The sequence below is a fragment of the Manacus vitellinus genome, unplaced genomic scaffold (assembly GCF_001715985.3).
Source record: "Manacus vitellinus isolate BGI_N305 unplaced genomic scaffold, ASM171598v3 scaffold_1_pilon, whole genome shotgun sequence".
Taxonomy (NCBI): Eukaryota; Metazoa; Chordata; class Aves; order Passeriformes; family Pipridae; genus Manacus; species Manacus vitellinus.
In genome coordinates, this window is record NW_021939396.1 from 28,250,813 (window position 1) to 28,276,445 (window position 25,633).

General features: G+C 42.2%; 1 long non-coding RNA gene across 1 annotated transcript; it reads left to right on the forward strand.

The window, feature by feature from the left end:
- Window positions 1-6,854: 6,854 nt before the first annotated feature.
- On the forward strand, window positions 6,855-19,233 carry LOC108640439. The gene is made up of 3 exons (XR_003915725.1): window positions 6,855-6,965; window positions 11,020-11,070; window positions 19,121-19,233. It is a non-coding gene; the product is annotated as an uncharacterized LOC108640439 (long non-coding RNA).
- The last annotated feature ends 6,400 nt before the right edge of the window (window positions 19,234-25,633 follow it).

Consider the following 25,633-nt stretch of genomic DNA (forward strand, 5'->3'; position numbering starts at 1 on the left):
ATCAGCAAGACAAGAGGGCATGGTCTCAAGTTGTGCCAGGGAAGGTTTAGGTTAGATATTAGAGAGAATTTCTTTACAGAGAGGGTGGTCAGACATTGGAATGGGCTGCCCAGGGAAGTAGTGGATTCTCCGTCCCTGGAGATTTTTAAAAAGAGACTGGATGTGGCACTTAGTGCCATGGCCTAGTAACCGCAGTGGTAGTGGATCAAGGGTTGGACTTGATGATCTCGAAGGTCCCTTCCAACTGAGCTGATTCTATGATTCTATGATTCTATGATTCTATGATTCTATGATACTCCAAATATACCTTTTCCTGTTCGTACCTGTACCACATGCCTGTGAATGCCTGATATAAGATCTTGTCCCATATGGGAAAACTGGAGCCTCCTGATCTGTACAGACTCCAACTTAGGCTGAACCTCTGAGGTGGATACCCTCTCTAGCTTACATGTAGATCAACACAAATGCATTTGGGTTTTGGGGTCACTGCACTGTAAGGCTGCTACTCCAGATGTGTAGCTCCTTGTCAGTACGGGGTAGTACCTTTATCCCTTGTATTGCAGGACTTACTGTACTTTGCCCACCCTTGCATCACTCCATGTGTATGGTATAAGTCAGAGCAGTGGAGGAAATGATACTGAAACGGCCTTGCAGGACAATTTGCAAAGACTTACGAGAAAAGTGTCACGCTAAAGAGCATGGGATTTGCCCAGGCTCTGCAGCAGGTGTATAAGTTCAGTGCTCTTCATGCGGCACCCTCAGGTTTGACCTGCCAGAGCACTCCAGATATGACTCATGATTGCTCACAACACTAGTCATCAGCAAGAGGATTCCTTAGGTGCCTTTTCATGTGGTGTGCCAAGTTATCACTCTGCAGAACTATCAAGATATTGGCATTCAGAAAACATGAAGAAAATTAAAGCTTTGTTTAAAAATACAAGACAAAGCTATACATGCTAAATATTCGCAAGGCTCAGGTAATTTCAGGTGTGACCATGCAAACCATATGCTGTGTAATAGTTCTCTTGAAAAGCCTCAGCAAAGTGTATTTTAGTTTTGGATTCAGCAGACTGTTACTGATATAATTCAGTCATAATATAACATGGTTCAAAAGAATATCACTGCCTGCTCACTTTCAGGATAACACTAAACATAACCCTTGCCATTCGGCCATGAGTAACTTATCTTGGGAAAACCTCAGCTGTTTCAAAGAAAACTAAAATCATGCCCATATGATATAATAACTTTCACTGAGATCGAATCTGGGAAGTTTTACCTGAGTCTTGCCAGGGGTAGTCCGTCTCAACACCAGATGCTCATTTTCCCATAGATGTCTCCAAGGCAGCTATTTCCAGACCTTTCTTTCCTGCAAATATATTCATGTAGTTAGAGCCCTGAAGGCCAGCTGGGTTAAATTCTTATGGTCAGACCTTGCCATAGTGACTTTCAGCTTTGTGGTTTACTCACTCTCTGTAAGTCCAACAGAGAAGAGTGCTTAGTAACAAACTCCCATCTGCCAGAAGTGGGGTGGGCTCTTACACTAGCAGCATGACACAGTCCAAGCCTGCTCACCACCTGGAAGGAGGGCAAATAAATTGGAGTTGGAGAAGGAGGAAGGACACACATTTAAATAGGATCTTCCTCTTTCATGTAAATGAGCTATGGGGAAACAGATCTGTTTGAGCATAGTTGATGGAGGTCCTGTTTCCTACAGGGTCCTCTGTGGAGACCCATTGACCATTCAGATTGTGTCCACAGGGACAGTGATGTGCACAATAAATCTCCTGTTTTTAACATAAATGAAGTCTGTTTTTAACACCCTGTTTAATGGTACATTTATGGCAAGAAGAATAACTGTAGCAGAGGATAGAAAATGCTAAATTTAGTGACAGACTTGCCTGTCAGTTGGAGTTCTCTGAGTAATGAAACTGTCACCTCTAGATGCTCATCCCTCAGAAAAATGAGCAGTTGTATGAAGCCTGCAGACAAGAAGTGGTGACAAGAGCAGCTCTTGGCAGGGAGGCCCAGAGAAAGAGTTCTTCCAGCATCTTCACATCTCTGGCTTAGGAATGAGGGGAGAAGAAGAAGCGAAATTCTGCCCACCCTACCAGAAAGTGGCAACATCATGGCTATGACACGTTTGCTTCAAAAAGGGATAGAAAGAAAAGCCATAGGGACATCGGAACCTGTGGATGCAACTCTATCACTATTGGTGAGTGTTACATCACAGTTTTACCAGAAAAAAATATGAGCTTTACCCACAATCCACAAATTATCATTGGCTGCACTGTAGGAAAACCCTTTCTGAGAAGTAGATTGCAACTTGCATATACCAAGCAATGAATAAAAAGAGAAAAACACCTTACCTGTGCTTCGGGTAATGCTGAAATTCCAACTAATAAGTGACAGATAAGGAGACTTAAAATGGACTTTCATTGAAAACAAAAGTCTTGATTCTCAGTTCCATAGTTAGCTAGCATGAATGACAGCAGCGACATGAGGAACAGGTTGAACATAAATGGAACATAACCAACAGCAACATTTGAAATGACTTCTAAAAATGGGAACAGGAACTACAGAAGGTCAAGGAAAAAAATTCAGTACTCTCCTGATGATGTATTACTACCATGTAAAATTGGCTTTAGCCACAAAAAATGTCAAGCGTGTAAAGCACAGGCAAGCCTTCTGTTGAATTGTCAGCTGAAACAAAGGTCTTATTTAGGCAGAAAGAATTTCTGTCAAAACAAATGCCTGCAGTTTTACCTATCTTACTGGGCATCTTTAATGGCCATGGATTCCTAAACATAGGCCAGGAGCCTGTGTATAGCACAAAGAAAACCGCATTCACTAGAAAGGAAAATGAAGCCTCAACCTCCTGCCATTCTGCAGGCACAAGAGAGAAGATGCCTTCTCCTCCTGCAACTTTAGAGGTAATCCATTGACTAAGTAACCTATCTAGTAGTCCAGCTACCATGTTACCATCTGGCATGGTGAATGATCTCCACTACCCAAGTCACTCACAGGCTGGAATTCTGCTTGTGCTTTGTTAATGATGAAGAGTGTCATCCTACAGCTTTGACGGTCATTTAATCCAACCTGGTGGAAATGCTGCCTCCTTCTGTTCTGAGCCTTGATGCAGCTCAGCTCCAGCTATTTCAGTTTTACTTAGAGGCAAACAGGAGGAGCCTCATCAGAGGTTACTCAGCTCTGAGCTGTCATGTGCACCTCCTGCCTTAGTGCCTATAAAACAATCCAGCAAACGCACCGTAGGCTCTGGGGTGAAAAAAGAGCCTTATTCGATGCCCCAGTGCTGATCCTTGCCACCTTGGCACAGGGAAGCCCTCTCTGCCCCTTGTTTACACAAAATCTTATTTCACATGAAGGGGTGACAGCTGTGAAAATACTGTGCAGGAACTCTGGAGAGAAAGCTCCAGGCAAAGAGTCATTTTGGGGTTGTCCTGCTTGCTCCCCGGGGTGTGCATAGAGCCCACTTACAGCTCTGTAGCTCTGGGCAAACTGTGTAGGAGCCTGCTTTGTAGCCACTCTTCCCTCTCCTCACCTGCAGCAGGATCTGGGAGCTCTCACCTGCATCTCCAAAGGGTAATTCCCACTTGGGAATCACAGAATCACACAATGGGTAAGGCTGTAAGGGACCACAGTGGGTCATCTGGTCCAACCGCCCTCAAGCGGGGTTATCCTAGAAAAATATTAACAGAATTAAAATGTTAAAACAGAGTAGAAGGAAATGCAGGTCAGACAGTACTGTCTTTATCTACTGCCAAAAGTGGTTGAAGCTGACAACCCTTAAACACCAAGAAGCATGGAAAACACAAGTACTGAATAACAGTATATTTTCAAAACATTCCACTACATGCTCAACAAATGTCAGCTGCACAACGAAGATGCACAGTGCTGTGTATTTGTAGCCAGACTTGGAAGGGAAGAAAAATCTAATCATTATTTGTCCAGAAAAGGGAGTTTTATCGACATACTCCTTTTGACTTACCACAAGGACTGAAAAGTGGAAAGATAACTGCAGCCTGCCCAGGACACCCTCCAGGCACAGTACAAATGAAACATATTCATTGGGCACAGCATTTCAACTGTTTAAATTTTTTTTTTTTTGAACTGCCAGCAATGAAAAGTGCAGCTGGGCTCTGAGAACCAAAGATCACAAAAAACCTTGGAACAATAATGTGATGATAAATGAAGTAGAAATGGACAATAAATCACAATGGATTAACAGCAGGAATAATGCCTGAGACCTAGCGATTATCAAATTATGTGAAGTCATTTGCTGTGAAGCAATTACCTTCCATGGTATTTCCGATTCTCGCAGTAAGTGGCCAGCTCTATTGATTCAAGATACGTCTATAATGTCAGGACCTAAAAAAAGTGTTTCCATGCCTTGGGAAGGTGAATTCTGCTAATACATTACCAGCAAATACTGCCACAGAATATGGGACAAAACAACAAGAACACTGTCAAATGCCAGGGCCAGGTTTACTACAACTGTGTTACTTACACAGCAATGCTGAAGAATATGCTGACCATGCTGATTAATTTATTTCCAGTTGTTACCTCAGCTTTAATCTTAGACTTGCTATTGTCTTCAGTTGAATGATTTTAAATTGTTCTCTTTTAGGTAGACCGTTAGAGGGGAATCTCCATACTTCTATATTTGTGAAATGTTAACCCATGCTAAAAAGATGAGTTGCTTTAAACCAACTATTTGCCAAAAGAAAAAAAAAAATCAATAAATGCAAAGCATGATTTACTATCACCCGTGAAAATTTTACCATGTTACCTTCTTGTGTGAGAGTATTAGCTAGCATCTTAAGAAAAAAAACCAAAACCCTGAAAAAAAACCCCTGATGCTTTACGGTACCAGGTTAAGCACGAAGAGATGAATCTTAATGTACTTACCTAGTTTGTGCTTATTCCCTTCAACACAATATCTGCCATAATGAATGGGAAGAATTTGCAGACAATTTGCAGGCATTCTGTTAAATGCAGCAAGACTTGCCTGAAGTCTGGGTCTGCACTGGCATGTTTATCACTGTTATGGTACTGCTAGGGATATGTACAAATAACATATCAAATTAATATAGTAAGGCTGGGGAACTTTGCAATTTTTGAGGTTATGTTAGCCAAAAAAGTAGTTTGATTGTGCAACTCATTTTGTTTGGACAACGAGTAGCAGCTATGCTAATGAGATGATTCTTCGATTATCTCCTAATTACGTGAAAAGGGACTTGCTACCATATATAAAGTAACAATATTAGCTCAGCAAGCTTTTGTAAATGTGGAGGCCAGAGGGAAGCCTGAATAAAACTGGAGGCTTAAGATATCTCCTTGAAGCTGTGAGGTAGGAGACAATTTGGCTGGAAACTCTTCAAAATTAATAATGGTAGCTGAAGTCACCCAGCACTGGGTTCCTCTCCATCAGCTCAAGCTCTGTGGCAGCCAGGGTACTGTGGTATCAGGCCAGCCTGGGATCCTGCTTAAGAAGAGTATTTCTAGTGAAAAAAGCATGCATAAACCCTGACCTACAGCTTCAAGCTGTAAGTCACTGTACAGTCCCTGCTTCATAAAGGGACTGGTTCATAAAGCAGGTGGGCACTCAGTATGCCCTTACATAGGAGTTATGTTTCTAAAGGAACATTATTGTGGTTGTACATGGGCTCTCAAAGGCCCAGGTTGGATACAAATGAAAAGTATTTGTCACAATGAATTTGTCCTCTTGTTTTCACCCAAGAAAAAAAAAATCTATCAGAAAATGCACTGGACATACAGTTCAGTCACTGGACCACAAATCAGGAGCTGGAAAAGTCTGATAAAACCCCAAAACCCAAATTGGCAAGGCTTTCTAATAAAAAACATTATTGCTCCTATCTACTGCAGCACTTTAGATGCCTGAAAGTCATAAAGTCAAAGCCATTAAAATATTGCACAAATAAATGGAAGATAAAACTTACCTGGGCAAAGTTAGTCAGAACATGGTGCTAATAACACCAAGGTTGTGGGTTTGATCCCCTTATGGGCCATTCACTTAAGAGTTGGACTCAATGAAGGTTGTGGGTCCCTTCCAACTCAGAACATTCTGTCAAGTCTGTGAAATGTGATTAAATCATTGTGCCAAGCCAAAAGCCTCTTCAAATACAGACTTCTGAGAGGATTTATCCAGCTTCAGAAAATTAGAAGTGCTGGGGAGGTTCTCATGGCGTGTGCAGCTCAAGGTCAACTACATCTCTTGATGTGTGGAAGCCCTTTGGCCTAGCAGGTCAACTTTTAAACTACATGCCTCATCAAAACCATTTTTTTAAAACCTGAATACACTATACCTTAACAAGGTATGGACTATAGCTTACCTTTTCTTTAACCTTTGCCTCTGATTTCTGCAGGGAACATCCTACTCTGAGTTCATCTTTTTTAAGGCTTCTCTGTCCACAAACATCAGCTTTGAAATGGAGCACAATACGCTGGGAAGGGAGAAGCAGATTGGAACATGCTTGACAGCATGTAGAGCTAGAAGCTAATAGAGCTGCCTAAGATGAAGCTTTAGCTGTGTTCAGAGATCAGCTGTGAGATGAACCACATACAAATAAGTTGCTGAGGAAGCTGGGCTGCAGGCACTGATTAAAACTACGTCTCTACTACACCCTGCAGTTTTCTGTAGAGTTATTGGAGCTTTTTAGAGCTTGGGTGTCAAAGGGAACTGATACAATACCCGTAGGCACAAAAAGGGAAGGAATTTAAGTTAGTCCTAAAGGTATATCTGGAAAACTGCTGACAGAATTGTCCACATTCTCTCCAGGATTGGATGTCATAAAAGACACCCACCACCTTTCCACAGCTTGTTCATTTTTAACTGAGGCTTCTTTATACACACCAGGTGTGGTCTTCACTTTTATCATCTCGTTATTGTGAAGTCTGTGATCTGCTCCAGGGATTAATTAGAGCTGGTGAGAGGCTGTGGTCTGTTCTCTGAGACCTTTGCTTTAAATATTGCAAAAGTTTACTTTTAGAGCACATGAACATGGAAGGGAAAGAACCATAGGGAAGGCTAGACAGCCAAGCTCCACGTTCTCCTGGGAAACAGGAAATTTTAAAAAGAAATAATTAATGTGACAGAGTAGCAAGGCCATTCTAAAGATGATATATGAAATATAGGTTGATCAGCAGACTGTCAGCACAGCTATGGCTGAAAGTGTAATACAAGAACAGCCCCAAACTGCAAATTAATTTACATATCTTGAATCTGTGAAAACTGTGTGGACTTAGAAGAGTAATGAAACTTATCTTGTAGTATAGTTGAATAGGGAAATTGATCTTAGCCATATCAATGAAATATCACTTTTGATAATTTAAGCTGCATCTTTCCTAATCCTGCCAAGAGAAGTTAAGGGCTTTTGTTCTCAAAGAAATAATAATGTGGTTTTAGGGAAGAAACGCCCAAGGAAAGGGTGTTGTTAAGAAGAAAAATATTTGGAATAGAGATCCTGCTGATAAAAGATGGAAACAAGTCACACAAGGAAGAAGAGATAGAAAGGAACAGCGTTGTTCTTCCATTCCTTCAGCAACCTCTTCTGAGGTGTCCAGACCCTTATTTGGGAAGGTGTTTGTGTTCTCTCAGGTGTCCTTGCTCTTACACCCTCTATCAGACTTCAATATGGTACCTCCTGAATCTCACAGGCATGCTCTGCGGGCTTAACTTTGATGGGATAAATGGGCTACAGCATCTAGGGTGGAAATATGATCCTGCCACAGTTGAATGTGTTTACTGTGAATTGAGAATGTGGAGAGGAGAGCCTGCTTATTCTTAGGGTGACAACCATCCTTATGCACCTTCAACCTGTTATTAAAAAGCCTGTAAATATACAAAAGGCATCTAGAATGGATCATCTGAAGTATTTACTAGCACTTTCATTTGGACAAAGTATCATATAATTTCTTCCAAGCCACAAAGAACATTAAAACCTCCTTTGGCACAGCCTGTAGGATGGTTAATGATGTGAACGAACATTCCTTTAGGCTACGTAAGGAGGAAAAGAGTAAAAAACATCTAAGGCTCCACTGCTGTAGCTAATGTGCTATTCTGTTTTCATGAAATAAAAATGGACCCAGAAGAGACAGAATTTTGGCTTTGTTTTCACCAGAGGACAGATTTGATCCAAGGGAGAAGGGGCTCAGAGAGAAAGGAAAACACTGGGAACAATAGGAGGTGGGGAAGAGGCAAGATGGGAACTTGGCTCTTGAATTTCAGATTGTCCTGGAGGGCTGGGCCAAAGGCTTCCTTTGACTCAGCCACCTCAGTACCCCTTGGATGGCACGTTTCCTCACATCCCAGAGGCAAATGGTGAGCACAGTAGTCGGTTCCTGTGCTCCTGTTGGGTGACTTTACAGCCCACCCGCTTGCTAGGCTGGGCCCATCCCACTGCCCCAGCCAGGAACAGGGTGCTGAGGGCACCAGGGCAGCCCTGGGCAGTGGGCACCTCCCTGGGGATGGGGACAGGCTGGGACATGGGCATGGCTTGGTGGGACCCCTGGCCAAACAGGGCAGGGCTGTGGGGAGCTGGAGGGCTGTGGGGGTGGTGGCTCGTAGCCTGGGGCGGGCTGATGGGGGTCCTGGGCCCTGGGCAGGTGGGGGGAGCCCAGCATGGCTGACAAGGCTGGGCAGGGCTGTGGATGCCCTGAGGGCTTCAATGCTTTTATCCCCTTCATCTTCTCTGGGATTTTTAATTTTTTTTGTTTCTCTTGAAATTTTTCACTCCTCTCTTCTAGTCCTGATGAGTGCATCATATGTTGGCAGGTGGTTCCTTCTCTATCCAACCTGGGCCACAGTGGGGCTGGAGACAGTGGATGCTGCTTCAGGTGCCTCTGAGGTGGTGCAGGGCCAGCAGACCTTTGGTCTGAGGCAGAGGGGCCCCTCAAAAGGAGGGCATGGGGGTTAGCAGGAATGATGGGAGGATGAATGACAGAGGAGGTATTGACACATGGAGTTCCAGTGGTAGCAGTGTCAGAGCTCTAGTACTGTGGAAATATGATAGGGATAATATTTGAGGGAGAGAAGGATTATTCTGAATCACAAAGCTGCTTATTTTTCCAGTTATTTCAAGTGCTGTAATAAAAGCAATTGCATACTCTCAGCAATAAGGTAAATGAAAGAGTAAAAAAGGAACTGGAGTGACATCAACTGCAGTGTGGTGCCTGCACTCCCCCCCTTATATCTGCTCATGTAATTTATTTATGCATTTGAACTTGCTACATTTCCCCGTCCTTTCTCCCTGCCACCCTTGCTCCCCGCAGGGCTCTCCCTTTGCTTTGCTGTCTGCTCCCCCATGCTGTCTCTGGCTGCCTGCCCCTTCCTGGCCTGGAAGGGCTGGAGAGGGTTCCAGGGCTCCCAGCCCAGCTGCCACCGCTCCTGGGAGCCCTGGGGAACACTTCATAGGTGGCCATGGAAATTTTGCAATGTGATAGTTTTCATGGGAAGGGTGGTTAATTAAGTCATTAAATACTTTCTTATCTCTGGCAGGCAAAATTAGAGAGTCATCTCTACTGGAAGTGTTTCAGAAAGAGCTTCAGTGCTGTTTTCTCCTTGTTTCTCTTTCACACGAAGCCCAGCATTTTAAAGCACTGATTGTTTCACACTGTAAAGCAGCTTGTGTTAAGTTTTGGTTCATCTTGTGACTGACTGTACCGATTCTACCTTAGCATTTCAGAGCATCACAAAATAATTTTCTCCTTTCCTCTTCTGCTGCTGCATCAATGATCAGGAGAGCATAATTATCCATTTGGATACTTTTACCTATTTTACAAAACAAAAAGTCTTACCCATGCAACACAAATATTTTAATTTGAACAATTAACAAAAAACAACTTTACTGGAACCCACTGCCATGATTTTTCCCAGTGAGTGGTTTGGCAAAATGATGGCAACTGGAGTCAGTGATGACTTGGTTTATTTTTCCAAAAAGGACTGAGCCTGGCCAAGTCAGTAGTTTTCAGGATTCAGCTTAAACTGCTAAAATGACTTTTCAAACAAGGGTCTGATGAAAAAGCTGGGAATATTATTCTCTAAAAAAGGAAAATATTGTTCCTTATAATGGCAGATCTATTGAGTTTTTATTGCCTTTGAAAATCATTCAGTACTTTGCAATACATATTGGAAGAATTATATCATAGACTCTGCAACATGTTTGAAACTGTAATTTTCATTATTTTGTGAAACATTCTTCTTATTTAATTATTTTTAATAGATTCTTCTGTTGTAAAAGTGTAAAGTAATTTTCAAATAGGATTTGTAAATAACTTAGTTTTAAATTCAAATAAAATATGGTTGAACCCCCAGACCCATTGCTCCTAAAATCAGCACATACATTTTGAAGGATAAAAGGAGATAGTGTGTTTTTATCTGACTATAGAATTTAAAATAATTAACTCTAGTGGCTGAAAGTTTTCATTTTCAGGTTTTCTCAAATGCAAAGGAGATATTTTCTCTAAAATGCTATTGTAAACCAAAGGTTTAAATTCCTCACAACCAAATAATTCCTGGAGGCTTTAAAGAAAACACTAGATATTGGAACACATTCTACAGAATTTCAAAAATGCAAAGCAAATCTCATTGGCTTGTAAGAGTTATTTAAAGCAAAAAATATCTCTATTTACATCTGGTTTTCTTGGGGGGAGAGGAAAAAAGAGTGGATCTGGAAAAATCACAATGCTCTCAGACAACACTGTTGTTCTTCTCACACAGGTATTGATCTGGTGGCATTTCAAAGACTGGGGGCTTGTGTGGTGGACTTCATTAGATCCTTTGAAGTTTCTCCCCTGCTGCATTTTTGTTACAAATTTTAATTTCTGAGTGTGGTATTGCTAGCCTCAGAATATTCATTATTCCCCGCTCTGCTATTTTGGTACCTTATACATAAACTAGATCTCAAAATTAGATTAAAAATAGTCCTTTCTATAAAGATAACCTCATGAAGAGCTCTTTTACTCGCTTGTTTGTTTACTCAGGGGCCCATCTTTAGCTGGACTTGCCAAGCCCTCTTCCCTTATAATTAAAAGGTATGTTTGGAGCAAAAGGCAAAAATGTAGTGGTTTGTTTATTCGGGAGAAAATGTTAGATTTAATTTAGCAGATTATATTCTTGAAAAGGAGCAGGGCCAAAAATAGATCCTGAGCCAAAATCTGCCTGGAGCTACATCTTGCTTAAGCACCACCAGAGCTGTGCTAGGAAGCAGGTCCCTGAGAAACGACAAAGGTTGTGGTGGGGCTGTGTTCCATCTCTGCAGGAATATGAGCGAAGATAATAACCATCCCCTGATAGCTAGAAAAACAGGCCTTTGGTCTGCTTTTCTGCCAGCTTCAACATCTGCCCACACTGAGGGAGAAGCTGGGGAATGTTCTCTGCACACGTGGCATCTCTGCGGTGGGGAGGTTCCCTGGGCATGTGACAAACCAGCTGTGAACGACTCTGGAGAACAGGGAGAGTGACCACATCTGTGGCAACTGAGAGACACCAGCTGAAATGACCAGTCTGATAAAATACACTGTGTGCTTTTCACAGTCACCTTGAACCAAGCATGGAAAATTCACAAATCCCTTCTCCAGAGCTCGGTCCCATAGGTGGTTCAAATACTTAAATTCTGCTCTTGGAGATACTCATATGAACCAAGGGCCTGAAAGATTGGGCTACCAGTTGTCATGTAATTTAGTCTTAGGATGAAGATTATGTACGATAAGGGTCTTGCATGGTCTCAGGGTACCTCTGCAATGCTGACAGATGTGATTGAGCTGGTGCTGCAGGGAGGAGAGCACACCAGTTTCCTGCTCCAGCCACTCTCGAGTAGCACTGTTCTGTGAAACAAACAGGGACTAGTCTTGGAAAGGGTATAAGGTTAGCAAAGGGTAATAAAATCGTAGAGATTTTAATGGCACTTAGATTAGTCCTTTCCCTCTTTTAAAGATACAGACAACATACCTTGTATATATGACAACGAAAATATCCCATCCCTACTTACCTTCCTTCTCAACTCCAGGTCTCCATGAACACAACAACAAGGTAGAGGTTGGGATGGGGAAACATGCAGACAATTAACATGAATCTTTATTCTCTCTTCCTAAAAAGCTCAAACCACAATTAAAAAATTTCAATTACTGGGAGTCATAGCTGCATATTTCAGGAAATGAGGATATTTCAGTGAATTAGGAAAATAAAAAGGAGAAAGGAAATAGAAATAAAAGATTTCCCAGTGTTTGTCATCTACTATGCATTGCCATGATTCAGCATTCCCTTTTTTTGGGCAGAATGAGATGAGAAGAGGGCATTTAATATTTTTAGGGCTGGACATCCTAAAAGGGGAAACAGACAACAGTGGCCAGTACACCAAGGGGTAGTTCTCAGCTGCTCACTGACAGGGAGCAGCAGCTATTGTTGAGGGTACTCGTGTTCAAGCTCTGCAATTCTATAATTTTATATGTTTGATTTGTTGTTCCTCATCTCCATCCCTTTTTTACATAAAGCAAAACACTGAACAATAGCAGGTGCTAAAGGAAGAATATAAACCCAGGAAAAAAACTTAGATACTATGTAAAGTACTTTTCTGGTCTACAGACATTTGCACCTTGGGACCACCTTAGATAGAAGGGGTGATTCATACTAAACAGTATTTGATGGCTTTTTCTTCCTTTTTTTTGTCCAATTCTTCCCTGAACTTATAAGCACTTCCTAGACTCCTGGTGTCCTGTAACAAGGAGCTTTACAGCTTAACGCTGTATGGTACTAAGAAGTACTTTCCCTTGTTTTAACTGTTTTGTTTCATGCCTTGTGATTTTTTGTGTTCTTAAAGAAAGTTATCTGCTTTTATGTTCTGCATCAACCATGATTTTATCAGCCTCTGCCATAAGTCCCCTGCCCCTTAATTTCTTTTTCCTGAGGAAGAGATGACCTGGAAACTAGAAGTGTATGAAATCCTCTGAGGTACATTTAACAGAACACACAGTCACAAAGTGTCTCCTTGTAAAAAGAAAAGCAACAGCCTTAGTCTGCACTACAGGGTCTTCTTTCTCAAAGGAACGCCTTTGTTCAGGGTAACACTCAAATTTGAGTTCTAAAAGCAAGACCTTGACCTTCTGCCAGTCTAGTTAAACCAGCTTTACAAGTATTATAAATCCTGGACTGGTTCAAAGATTTTGAACAACTACACTTTGTTTTGAATCACAAGCAGCGACAGAACTTTCATGCTGCATTCCCATGACTACTTTAGTGACAAATTTAAACTTTGGAGAAATAAAATGTTACTCTCAAGGTTTTTAGATAAAGTATTTCAGGAAAGTATTTTTAATGTTTGCAGCTAGTGTTTCTCCTCCTGTTCTTCTTTCTGTAGTATTAATTGTAGTATATTTCCCAACAAACTGCAGCTGCTCTCCAGTGTGGGGTAGGAGAGGTGGGGGCTCTATTTTGCAGATGTGTTTAGGACATGCAGGAATTTGAAGGTCTTAGGAGGACCTGGTGCTATCATGCGATGGTTCTAATGCCCCACCTGCAGGCCGGGAGCTTACCTTTAAACCTCCTTTGTAGGGGCCAAAGACTTCTGCATTTCAGAGGCAGGGGTATGTGCAAATAGTGTCTGACATCAGTGGAATTGAAGACCTGACAAAAGATTTTATTGCTCTTCGGTTTGGGAATAATTTTACATTGGAGAAACACTTATCTTGCACCTATAAATCACAATATTTGGTTCGACTACAAGCATTTTCCTGCATCATTTTGCACTCCCATGTTATTCTGGTTACATTTGCAGGTGCCTAAGACAAGTCTGGAAAATGGCTTTCAGAGGTGTAGTAGACAAAACCAGCCCTTGCTGCCCTGCAGCAGGACTTTGGCATGAGACCCCAGAGTGAATCCATACTTTATCTCAGACATAGCTGAGAAACTCAAGGACAGAAAGGAGGATGGGACCAGCTGGGAAACACTAAACAAATCAGCCTACACACCCACACCTCATTCTACTTAAATGGCCTTGAAATGTGTCTACAGACAAAAGAGCTGTGAATTGTGCTATTTGGCTGTGCTGGGAATTAGCACAGAAAAAATCAGCATAGAAAGCCTGGGTTAATTTATTATCTTCACAAATCATAGCAAGCTATTTTGCTTTCTGTGAAAATATTATTTCACTAAGAAGCTTTTGATAGTACAGCCTTTCTTATGTAGCATCACATTTACTGTTGTTCTTATTGTGGTAATAAGCAAAGTGCAAGGAAGGATCACATTGCAAAGCAAAGCAACAAACCCCTCTGACTCTGGAACTGCTTGCAGAGCAGAACTGATGACTGTATGAGGAATCTAATCATGGCCACAGGGGAGATAAAATGTATTTCAGACTCAGAGAGGGCTCTAGCGAGGTGCTCTCATTACTGATAGACAGATATTCCCTTTTGCCAGATGGGGAGAGATGCCTGTGCTGCCCCTGGCTGAGCACACGGGCAGGAGGCAGAGGTGTGATGAGCACTGACACTGCACTGTGCCTGGTTCTGACTGTTCACGAGTGCACTTCATGTGTTGGTTGTTATATGGTTCAGAACATGTTGTCTAATAGGCAAGAAAGCTTGCAGAGTACTAACACCTAGAACCCATTTGCCTGCCTTCATAAGCAGTTGTCACCCAGATGATCCCTTAGACCTCCCTTGCTTATGCTTCTAATTAGACTTCTAGTTCTGTAGCCACAGAACCAGTGCAGCCTCTGCCAAGAATCAATAAAATGTAAAGCAGTAGGCAGCCAGTATGCAGCCCATTAGATACCAGATTTTCATGCCAGGGTGCTTTCCTGTATCAGCATACCATGAAACCTGAGAGGAATGTCTGAAAAGGACTCACTGCCTCTAGGGTCTTGCATATATGTGCAGTGTCCTTGGGACATGGCTTTCCAGAATGGGATGGGATGTGATTTTTAGCATTGTTACCACAGAAACTAAGCAACCTGGAATGAGCCAACTTCTTACCTTGCTGTCTCTCAGAGCTGTGCTGCTCCAGGCAGAAGAGATTCCTGCACAGAGTCAGAGAGAAAACGTACCCACTGCAGCTGTCAGCCCTTTCCCAAACTTCCATTGTCTCAGTGTAAATCACTTTTATTCATTAATTTAAATGTCTCCACAGTGTACATGTTATCAGTGTTTGCACATTTGCTGCTTTTTTAGTAGGTGTGCTTTAGGTATACTAAAGTTGGATTCTGTTTAAGCATAGGAATATTTTTATGAACACTTTGGGTTTCTCATGGAGCGTTCACAAAGCATTTTCAGGACAGCCTTTGTATGGATTATGAATGCACCTTGGCCTTGTTCCCCAGCCCAGGGACAATATTCACGGGCCACCAAAAGCACAACAGGCCCCACTGGTGGTTCCTAATACAGTCAAATGTGGTGCACCATAGGATGTATGCATTCCATATAATGTGTCCCACATGGTAAGGTTTTCAGAGGGGACATCAAAACCTCTAGAAAGTCATTGAGCCTTTACATCCCAGCCATGGCAAAGTTCTTTTCTTTGCTTTTCTATGCGTTGTGCAGGATGCAGAGCACAATTATGATCTGAAATAGGTACTGCTCTGTAGCCTTAATCTTCTAGTTAATACATGCTGTGTACATCTCATTTTCCCAGGTGCTTTCAGTCTTGTCTTCAGAGGTGAGAGTTAAACAAGTTTTGCTCTGTGAGGCAGTAGAAGGCTTCTTTGCTTTCTGCAGGAGAGGAGGGGGTACTCTTATCTCAGGATAAGAGCAGCAATGCCAGCTTTGTTAACATGCATCAGACAGAAGATGTTATGGTGCTTTGGGCTCCCACACAGTGAGGATTAGCCTATGTGTCAGAGGTTCACATGACCCTGTACTCTACATCTACCTGCTCTGTGGCCTTCATTCTCCCTTGAAGAAAACACCTGAGAGATCTGGAGACACCAGCAATGGCATTTAGTGCCCCAACACCATTACAGCACGAAGACCTGCCATCCTATAGCTGTCTGCTGGCAGTTTGAAAGTGTCACAGCCTAGCTGAGCAGTTGGGTGGGGTGGGGAGAAAAGAGCCCTTCAGTTTGTCCCAAAAACTAGAGTGAAGTTACTTGTTGCATGTATCCCATCAAGATTGCTGAGCAATTGGGTGGGGTGGGGAGAAAAGAACCCTTCAGTTTGTTCCAAAAACTGGAGTGAAGTTACTTGTGCCATGTATTCCATCAAGACTTGCTGAGCAATCGTGTGGCATGCAGAGCACAGCACAACATAGAGAGCACTGCTGCACTGAACACATTTGAGGTGGAAAATCCCCAATGCGTTCCTAGGGAAGCAGTGAGAAGCTCTTCTGTAAAAGATTGTTGTTCATGGAGATGCTTTGTTTCATGTCAGATAGTATGAACCTGACAGAAATAGTTTTGAAAGTATGTCCACACAGGCATGTGAGGCAGCCTGGAATCCGAATAACATACTTGCCCTTGGGACGAACTCTCCCTGTATATGCCTCAGTATCGGACCTTTTCACAGTGTTTTGGGGGGAGACATTCACAATAGGAAAGATGATGAGGGAAAATTTCTCTTTGCAGCACTTGAGGGAATCATGGTTGTGCATGAAAGCTGCAAAGTTTCTGCCATTAATAAATAAAGAAAAGTAAGTGAGACAGACCTTGCAGCTGGTTCCCCTCTACCTTGGCTAATGTTTGTCTGGGAGCAGGGAGAATCATTAACTGCCCCAGAAAAGTTTTATAGCCTGAAGGTCACAGAGCAATGGTGCACTGAAAGACCACAGGAGTGCAGCAAAACAATTTTGCTGGTGCTGGGGGGACCAGAGCACCTTGTCCATGAAAGGCAGAGTTTATAGGCACACTTATAAAGCTGCAAAGTTGCATCCAGGTTTGGTCCCGCAATTCTTCATCTGTGCTGACACAGCACAAGGATGTGAACATTAGACGTCCTAAAACCTATTTTTTATTATTATTATTTTTATCCCTTATTGCAGTTCCAGGGAAAAATTAGCCCTAAATGTCTAACTTTAGCTACCACCTGATAGATTTCTGACATCCTGGTCTCATGGTCTTGTCTTCACGTTCTTCTTTTCCTGACCAGACAAGGTGCTCCCTGCTCTTTGGTTGGTACTGTTCTCTGTGTTGCTGGGAAGATTAAACCTACTGCTCCCCCACGAACACCTGGCAGCTCCCTAACTTGCTGTGATATTAATTAAGCTGCTTCTCCTGGCTGAGAGTAGAAACTCACCTCCTTTCTTCATGCCCTTGAGCACATGCAGAGTCTTTATCTGAGGGCACTTGTTTCTTATAGTCCACAAAGCACAAGCAGGGCTTGTCCTCTCAGTGTGGGACTCCTATTTTGACCCTATTTCTCACAGCTCAGGCCAGGTGATGATAAAGAGCATTTGAGGAGGAGGAAGGCAGATTCCACCTCCCACGGCTCAAACTCTGTGCCTTCACCAATAATCAGATAGGTCTCAGCCTCCTCTAAGGACATCCCCTCTCCTACCACCCTGACTGTAGGAGTCAAACTCCACCTGTGCCTCCCTGCAGTGCTGACATCCTATTTCCAGGACAGAGTTCCGCTGTTTTCAGCTGTACCTGGTGCCTGAGGTCCCTGAGCAAGGGACAAGTCTGCACTACCCCGTGCTCAGGGCTTTGTTCCACCGACATCAGACCAAGGTTACAGCACATTCCTCCCATTCCCCTTCCTCCCTCTTTCCTTAGAATATGGCCTGGTGTATGGTATCTGTGTGCAGGTGCATTTATCCATCCAGAAAGTCCTCAGTCTTAGCATTTACAAACTTAAAGGTCAGTACTTCTCACTTGGCACGAGCAGGAAAAACACACCAACCTTGTAGGAATACTGATCTGTTACTCTACGTAGTTTACTTTGTGCAACGTAAGCACGATCTCCGAGTCTTCAAGGCTTGCACTCACCAGCTTTTTTGTTGCAAGAAAGATGCAGCAGTTAAGATTCTGCCAGCATGCAATGCCCTAATATAATGCAATTAACATTTTGACCACTGGATGTTACTCTTGCTCCAAACATCTGCAGGAGAATGCAGGGTAAAGACTTACTGGCAATGCAGTCTTCTAATTTTTTAACCTAGAACCTAGTTAAATCAATCAGCAACCTGTGGATAGGTGTATCATCTACTTATTGCTTGCCCATTATCTGAAGAAAAATAGTAGAAAGTTATTATTGGGATATAAAGGAATGTCTGCATCTGGCAACATGCAAGCAGGTGATTAATTGTAATGGACTGAGATTTTAGCAATGAAGAAGCAAGTGATTTTTCAAATCATTAGGTTTGGGAATTCTAGCACATTGTCCAAGACAGTCAAATGGTTTTGTATGCATTATACCAGTGGTGCTTGAAGTCCAGAAATAAACCACATTTTTTAGGCATCTTTGACCACTTATGCTGCACTTTACTCATTATCCCACTTTCCCTAGAATAGCTAGTAAGCTTTATGTGTAAGCAGGGCCTTTTAATTTTTTTGTTTATTATTATTGTTTTCATTACTTTAATCATATACAAGCATCCTTGAACACTTCTCATTCTCTAATTATTTTGTTCTCTACTACATGCCTCACCCATCCTTCCTGTATGCCTCCCACATACTTTCTGCATGCCACTTTTCACTGATGTGAATCAAAGTCTTCCTCTCAGATGAGCACAGTTGCTATGGTTGAAATATGTCCAAAGCAATTCCTCATTTATTGATTGATACCTCTGTGAAATACTTCCTTTGTGCATACTCTGCTGCAGGAGCTCCTGTTTTCATCTTCCCCAAATGAAAAAGCCTTTTAAATATGCATGATCATTTGTTCACCCATAGGTGGACACCATATGTGTGGATGATAAATCCTTCTATAGGTGGACATGACCAACACTCTATATAAGCTGAAAGAAATTCAGCTGCACGTGGCTGCACGTGAGTTGTACACAAAGATGGTTCTGCAGTCCTTGGTGATTCCTTTTGATTCCTCACATATTGCAGGAAACATCCAGGAACTGTTCCCCCAGCAAGGCAGTGTTTTCTTACAGTGTCATTTTAACTGTAGACCCAGTAAGTAATTTACATATTGTTGTATCATTCCACAGTTCCAGTAGCTGCAAGTAGGCATCTAGGAGAACAAGTTTTGCACACTTTTCTGAGATACTCACGTGATCTCCAGGCCACTTTGCCATATCTGAAGATATACCTGGCTTGAAATGAGAGGTAAAAGTCCTGCTCAAATGCAAAAAATATGAATGCTCACAGACAATACTCAGATAGGGAACTACTCAAGGGGAATTCACACTGCCTGTTTTATCTGCTTAATATAAGTGATTAATGCTCCTAAAGAGGTGAGCCAACTGGTACATGGCAGAAACCTAATCCAGAAAGAAATGAAACTCATGATGGAGATGCTGGTTTCATGCGTGTGCGTGGTTTCATGTGTGTTGAATGGGAAAGGGAAGGCTTCGTCACTGTGCATACCAACACAGCACAGAGTTATTAAAACAACAACAACAGAAAAACTTTCTTTTTTTGACTCAGTGTTATCACAAAGTGGCCAGCCAAAAATTCTGAATCATTTTCTTTACCTCATCCTAATAAATTCTTAGAGACTAGATACTGAAAATAGTTTATTTATCAAACTTTCCCTCCCCCCATTTTATATATGGTAGTTTCTGTCTTTTCTCTAGAAGACTGTTAGTGGGCTCATGGGATATTTTAACATAGATTAGGAGGTTCAAATATGAAGAAAACTTTACATGTCAGTTTAAAAAACTCCCACATTTTCTAAGTCTGCTTGCTTGCTAGGACAGAGCAGTCTACACCTTTTGCTACACACTTGCCTGTTGTCATGATTTATACACCGGATTAACATGAAGGGTAATAAATTAACAAAGTGTAGCTCCATAGCACATAATCCTCAGTGCTTTAAATTAAAACTGTCCGCTGTGGGCACAAAAGTGATTGGAGCAGAACTTTGCCCTGCAGGCATATTTTTCACCATCCCGTCTGTTGCCCCAGATACTAGGGATGGAAATGCCCATTTTGTTAATTTTTCTTTCTTTTAAAAATGGTTTTCTTATCTTTTCTCTCTTGAGACTTTTCCAAATGACATAGGAAAACAACATTCAAACCAAGGCACGGAAGTGGAATGCAAGCTACAAGCCAGAGCACTATAAAATATTCAAAGAAGAAATACGTGTGTATTTAGGTCAAGTGAAGCAAGGGATCCCTGCAGTCACTTATTTTTTGTGGCTCGAACGCATTGTTACTGCTTAGTAATCATTTGCCTAGGATGCCTTCTTTTAGCTCTCTTCAGATAAAGAGCTGGGTGGCCTGACATTTCATCCCTGAAATCTTTTCCACGTGATCTGCCTCCATCCCATGTCAGCCCTCTTTCCAACAGTTTGAGGAAACAAACTTAGCTTCCTGTAACACAGAGTAAGGCATGCAGGATACCCAGAGTAGAATAGATTGAGTTCAAAGCATCAGATTATCCAACTCCTCTGAATTTAATCAGGAGCTGATTACTTTGGAATTCCCCATGACTTAATCAAGGTGAACTCTTGGACAGATTAGCTCTCAAAGTTTTGCAAAGGAGTATCCCACTGCAGGCCACAGCAACATTTACAACAGCTTTATCTACAAGAGCTTTGCTTTTCCCTATCTGCTTCTTCTCTCTTGGACCATTATTTCCTGCTATGGGCTGGGAAAACTTCTCTTCTGGGGGAAGATGAAAACATGGGAAACAATTATTGTGAATTATTTACCTTTCATTAAACCCATTTGATCCTCCATTCTGGCAAAATCAGGGCCAACATAGTCTCTTTCGAGGTTACCTAATTGTGAAAAATTCCTTAGACACACACTTTTGCCTCATTTTTCTTCATGTATTCTGTATGTGAGACTGCAGCAGTGACAAGCCTCTTTGCCATACCTGAACCTTGCTTAGAGCAACCAATATGTGAGAAGTCAAAAAAGTTCAAACTGCTAATTTCCCACAGCAATTTTCCAACTGCTAGATCAGTAAATATACAAAGTCATGTTTTTAAGCTTTTCACACAGAAATACAGGTCTAACTCAGTGAATTTCTGAAAGCTGAATGATTGGACGCTCTTGCACTGATCATTTCATGTAACTTTTCAGGTTTCCTGAAATATTCCTGAGTTGTATTATTTTACAGCTAAAACTTTGCAGTTACTTCCTATCCCATATAAAAAGCCAGCATGTACCAAATATTGGTCTTGACGTACACAGATTTAACAGCAACATCCAGGCTTGAGGTTGTACCAGCTGGTGCTGAGAAAGAGCTGTTTATGAGGCATCTGTTGGATCTTAGCTATGTGTGGAATGAGGATGGGGGAAAAATGTCCCTAATTTTCCCAGTCTCCCATTCCATCACAAACCATGATGCATCTAGAAAAGAAGAGCCCTGGACATTCAATCATTTTGGATCCAGATTCTCTGACAGTGGTTACTTCAAACACTCACTTGGGCATTCAGCTCCATACACCCCTAGGGCCCTGTCTGCTGTCTCCTGCAGGAGTCCCTGAAGCTCTTCAGGGCACCATGTCTGAAAAACTGCTCTTTGGTGGGATCAGGTCCCTGTAAATGTCTCTTTCCATCCTTAGAAGCAGATAAGAGATACTAGATTCCTGCTGGTTCAGGAGGGAATCGCTGGCCTCCACAAGCAGGCAGGTTGCTCCCTCTTCCTAAGGGAGACACTGAGAAGCTATTCCACCAGTGAGGAGTCCCATGAAGCATCAGAATTAACCTCTGAGTCAGGTCTCCCTGTCTGATTCTGAACACTTTCTAATTTTTCCTTTCTTCAAACCAAACTTATGCTCCATCTCATTTACAGGTGACTGCTCACCTCCAAATTGCTGATATTTAAGTCATGTGACAAACACTGAAAAATCAGCATATTTAATACTATAATTGGGCCCTCTCTGGCTCTCAGTGTGCCTGCTACCTTCACCGTTACTTTCCTATCACCACCCAGACTTATGCCTGTACATAGCATAAAATGAATAAAATGAAAGCACCCACATTAATCAGTATTTTTTTGTTTCCAGATGTGTCTGCATTTGTACAGAACCTTCAAAGGGGTGAGGGAAGCTGCTGGGCTGCCCATCCACTTCAAGCCTACCTGGGATGCCTGTCCTTACTTGGCATTAAAGTCACATTAACAGCCCAGCCCCTCCAACGTGGCAGATATGTTTAGTAGTGGGAGCAATAGTAGCAATAACATGTATTTTGTGTGATTTTTCACCAAGGATGGACCAGTTCCTCTAATGGATTACTTTGTCTACAAGAATAATCCCCTGGGTTTTCATACTCCCTGCAAAGAGCAAACAGAATGTTAAAAAGCTCTACTGCTATCTGAAGCTGTTTTGTAATCCTCTAGACGTACTTTCAAAATTAAATACACTTGCTTTCTTCTTTTATTGTGAAGTCAGTCAACAATTAGTTCTCTCCTGACTGCTATCTGTCCAAGGAGATTAGGAGAAGGTGAGGAAAATTATGATTCTAAACAGGGATGGAAAAACTGAACCTCCTCCTTTCCAGGACTCTGGGCAAATCCCCTTCTGGAGCATAGCTGGCTATGTCCAAGGTCAATAACTCTGCTGATAAGAGCTGTGGTGAAGAAACACAGAAGCAAAGGCCTACTCCTCCTGCCACCTGGGAGCTACTTTTTAGCTGCTGTACCCCTGGCCCCGCCTGTGCTACCTTGCTGCTGTGCTGCAGTGCTGACTGTGCCCTGGCTCCGGCTGCTGTGATTCTGGCCCTGATCCAGCTCCACTGGCTCAGCTTCCTGACTTTCCCTTGTATGTATGTGTCTTGCTGCTATGGACTTGCTTGGTGACCACCTGGCTGTGTCTGATGCCAATTACTGCCCTGGACCTGATCCTGCCCTGGCTTCTTGGCATCCTTGGCCCCTTATGGGTGAGGGCTCTGCTTTGCTGACCATGCTGCCATGGAGGAGCACCGAGGTCCTTACAGCACCCTGACTTGCTCTAGGGCTTTCTAGAGAATGACTTAACCACGTCCTCTAATATTGCCTCCAATTCAAAACCCAGCTGAGACTGAATTGGCCACATGCTGAATCTGTTTCTGCCCAACTCACTATTTCCAATGAGTAACAGCAGATTTGTCAATATTTTTATTGCATCCCCAGGAGAAGTCAGCTTGTTTAAGCTGAAGTCAATATAAACTACACTGATTCATGCTGGCTGAAAAATCTGTCCACGTTCTCTAAACACTTCAGTTGAGTTAAAATCCCTGCATATTTAGAACCAGAAGTATCTTGTGTTTAATATCTCCGTGTTAATATTTTCCCATTATCAGAGACTTGGGGAAACGACATTAGCACTTTCCTTCAGTGCCATTTATAGCTTTTGACAGCTTCCTGACATTGATAAAGCATGTTATGAAAAGCAGAGTTACCAGGCTGGAGACACTGAGTTATGTTTTTATTAAAAGCATTATTCAGCTGTCACACAATGTCATATGTAAATACTCCCACGAGCTTCTAGAGAAGCAAAGTTGTATAAGCAAGAGGTCTCTGTTTCCACTGTTGCCTTTGCTTTAAGGATACCACACCAGTGGAAGGAGAAGAGAATGGAGGCCCTGAAACTCAAATCCACCCCTCCTGGTTTGTGGGTGTTCCTGGGTAAAGGCACAGGACAAGTAAATTCTCAAGCTGTATGAGAGAGGTGTTACCTTCAAGATGGATATCTCAAAAATTAAACAGATAATTAGAACCACTATTTTCACTCAGTTTCTCATGTGAATAAATGCTCTCAAATTGATCTGTTTTAAAACTCAGCTTTGAATTCAGTTGTGATGCACTATGTGGAGATTATTTGAACATCTCCCATTGCAGTGTGTATCTCATGAAAAGCAAGGATTTTGCATACTAGACTCCCCACAAGAGTCCTGTCTTGTGGAGGTACACTCTGACTAGTTCAGGGACTGATTATGCATAGCTGTGCAAGGCTGGGGCTCATCTGCAGTCTGTATTTATGCTGCTCCATGGGTAGATTTTACAACCTGCTTTTGTTCAATTCCTTGCTTTACAACAACATAACTTAAAATCCCAAAGCCAGGTACTGTAGAACTGACCTGGAGTTACTGCAGCAATGTGGCACAGCAGGTCCCTCTACCTACCTTGACACAACAGGGTGATGGACAGCAATAGGGTGCCACAGAATCATAGAAAGGAATAATAGAATCATTTAGGTTAGAAAAGACCTTCAAGATCATCGAGTCCAACCATTGACCTAACAATGCTGATTTCACCACTAAACCCTGTCCCTTAGTGCTGTGTCTGACACATTTTTAAAATACCTCCAGGAATAGTGAATCAACCACTTCCCTGGGAAGCCTGTTCCAGTGCTTAATAATACTTCCAGTGAATAAATTTTTCTTAATATCCAATTTAAACCACCATAGGGTTTGGAAGCTGGAAGGCTGCAAGCAGTGCATGATTAAACAAGAAGGAAAGTCACTGTCAGCAGACCAGGTTGCTGAACTCCAGTGCCTGTAAAAACACAGCACCTGTAGGTGCTCCGAGAGTGGAGGTGCTCTGAGGAAAGCCCACAAACATCACATGGAAGGTTTTCCCTGTCTTTGTTAAATGTGTGTACGTTCTAAACATTGTCTGGTGACAGTGAGATAGCATAATTTTAGTGAGGTGGCAGTTGCTACAGAAACTGGTCACTGGAAGAGTCACACAATTAAGGCAAGTAAAAGCCAAGGAAATCATCCATGTCTAAACTGACTTCCTGAGCATCCACACCTCCTCTTATTGTGTGCACTTATATGTGGAGAAATGGAGTGTGTAAATAGGTGTAATATTTATCATCAAGCAATTTGAGAGGCTTTTTGGGGGGGGCAGGGAGGGAGGAGTGTACATCCTCTTTAAAAACAAAAGAAATGACCACTTAGAGACAGAGCAAGCTTTTATAAAAGGTCTGTCTTCCCCTGCCCTTATTTATTATTTAGTTCTTCGGCTGATGTATTTAATACTGCAAGGCACTTAGAGACTCTACTTTGAAAGAAATACACTGCACAAAAGCAAGCTTCCTCATAACAACAGGATACCTCTTCAAATGTTGTCTTTTCACAATTAAATAAGCCTCTTTATTACTGCTGTGTTCGATAAGGAAAAACAGAAGTGTAGCATGTCTTTAGTTTCTCCAAGATGCATGCTATATGGGTAGCTCTATTCCTCTCTCATTTTCTGTTTTGATAGCAGAAAACAGAAAACTTCACACCAGTGAGTTGACTCTGACTGTAACTTGGTACATAGAAGGAAAGAATTAGCTATACTATCTATTTGCTCTTAATGCTGAAATTGGCTGGGGGCGCAGAGCCACGTACTGATTTACTTCATAAGCCCTGAGGATAAGAGCTGCAAAAGAAACTATGGGCTTTGTCCTAGGCTTTTTTAAGTTGACAGCAGTAGATAATACATTAAGTGGAAGGCACACCGAAGACACCATTATGCACTATTATCACATGAGAAATAAAAATAGAGTTCAGTGTTCAGAGAAAACAGTGACAAGTATTAGTTCTTCACCCAGGTAAGCAGAGTCTGGCTCCAGGCTGAG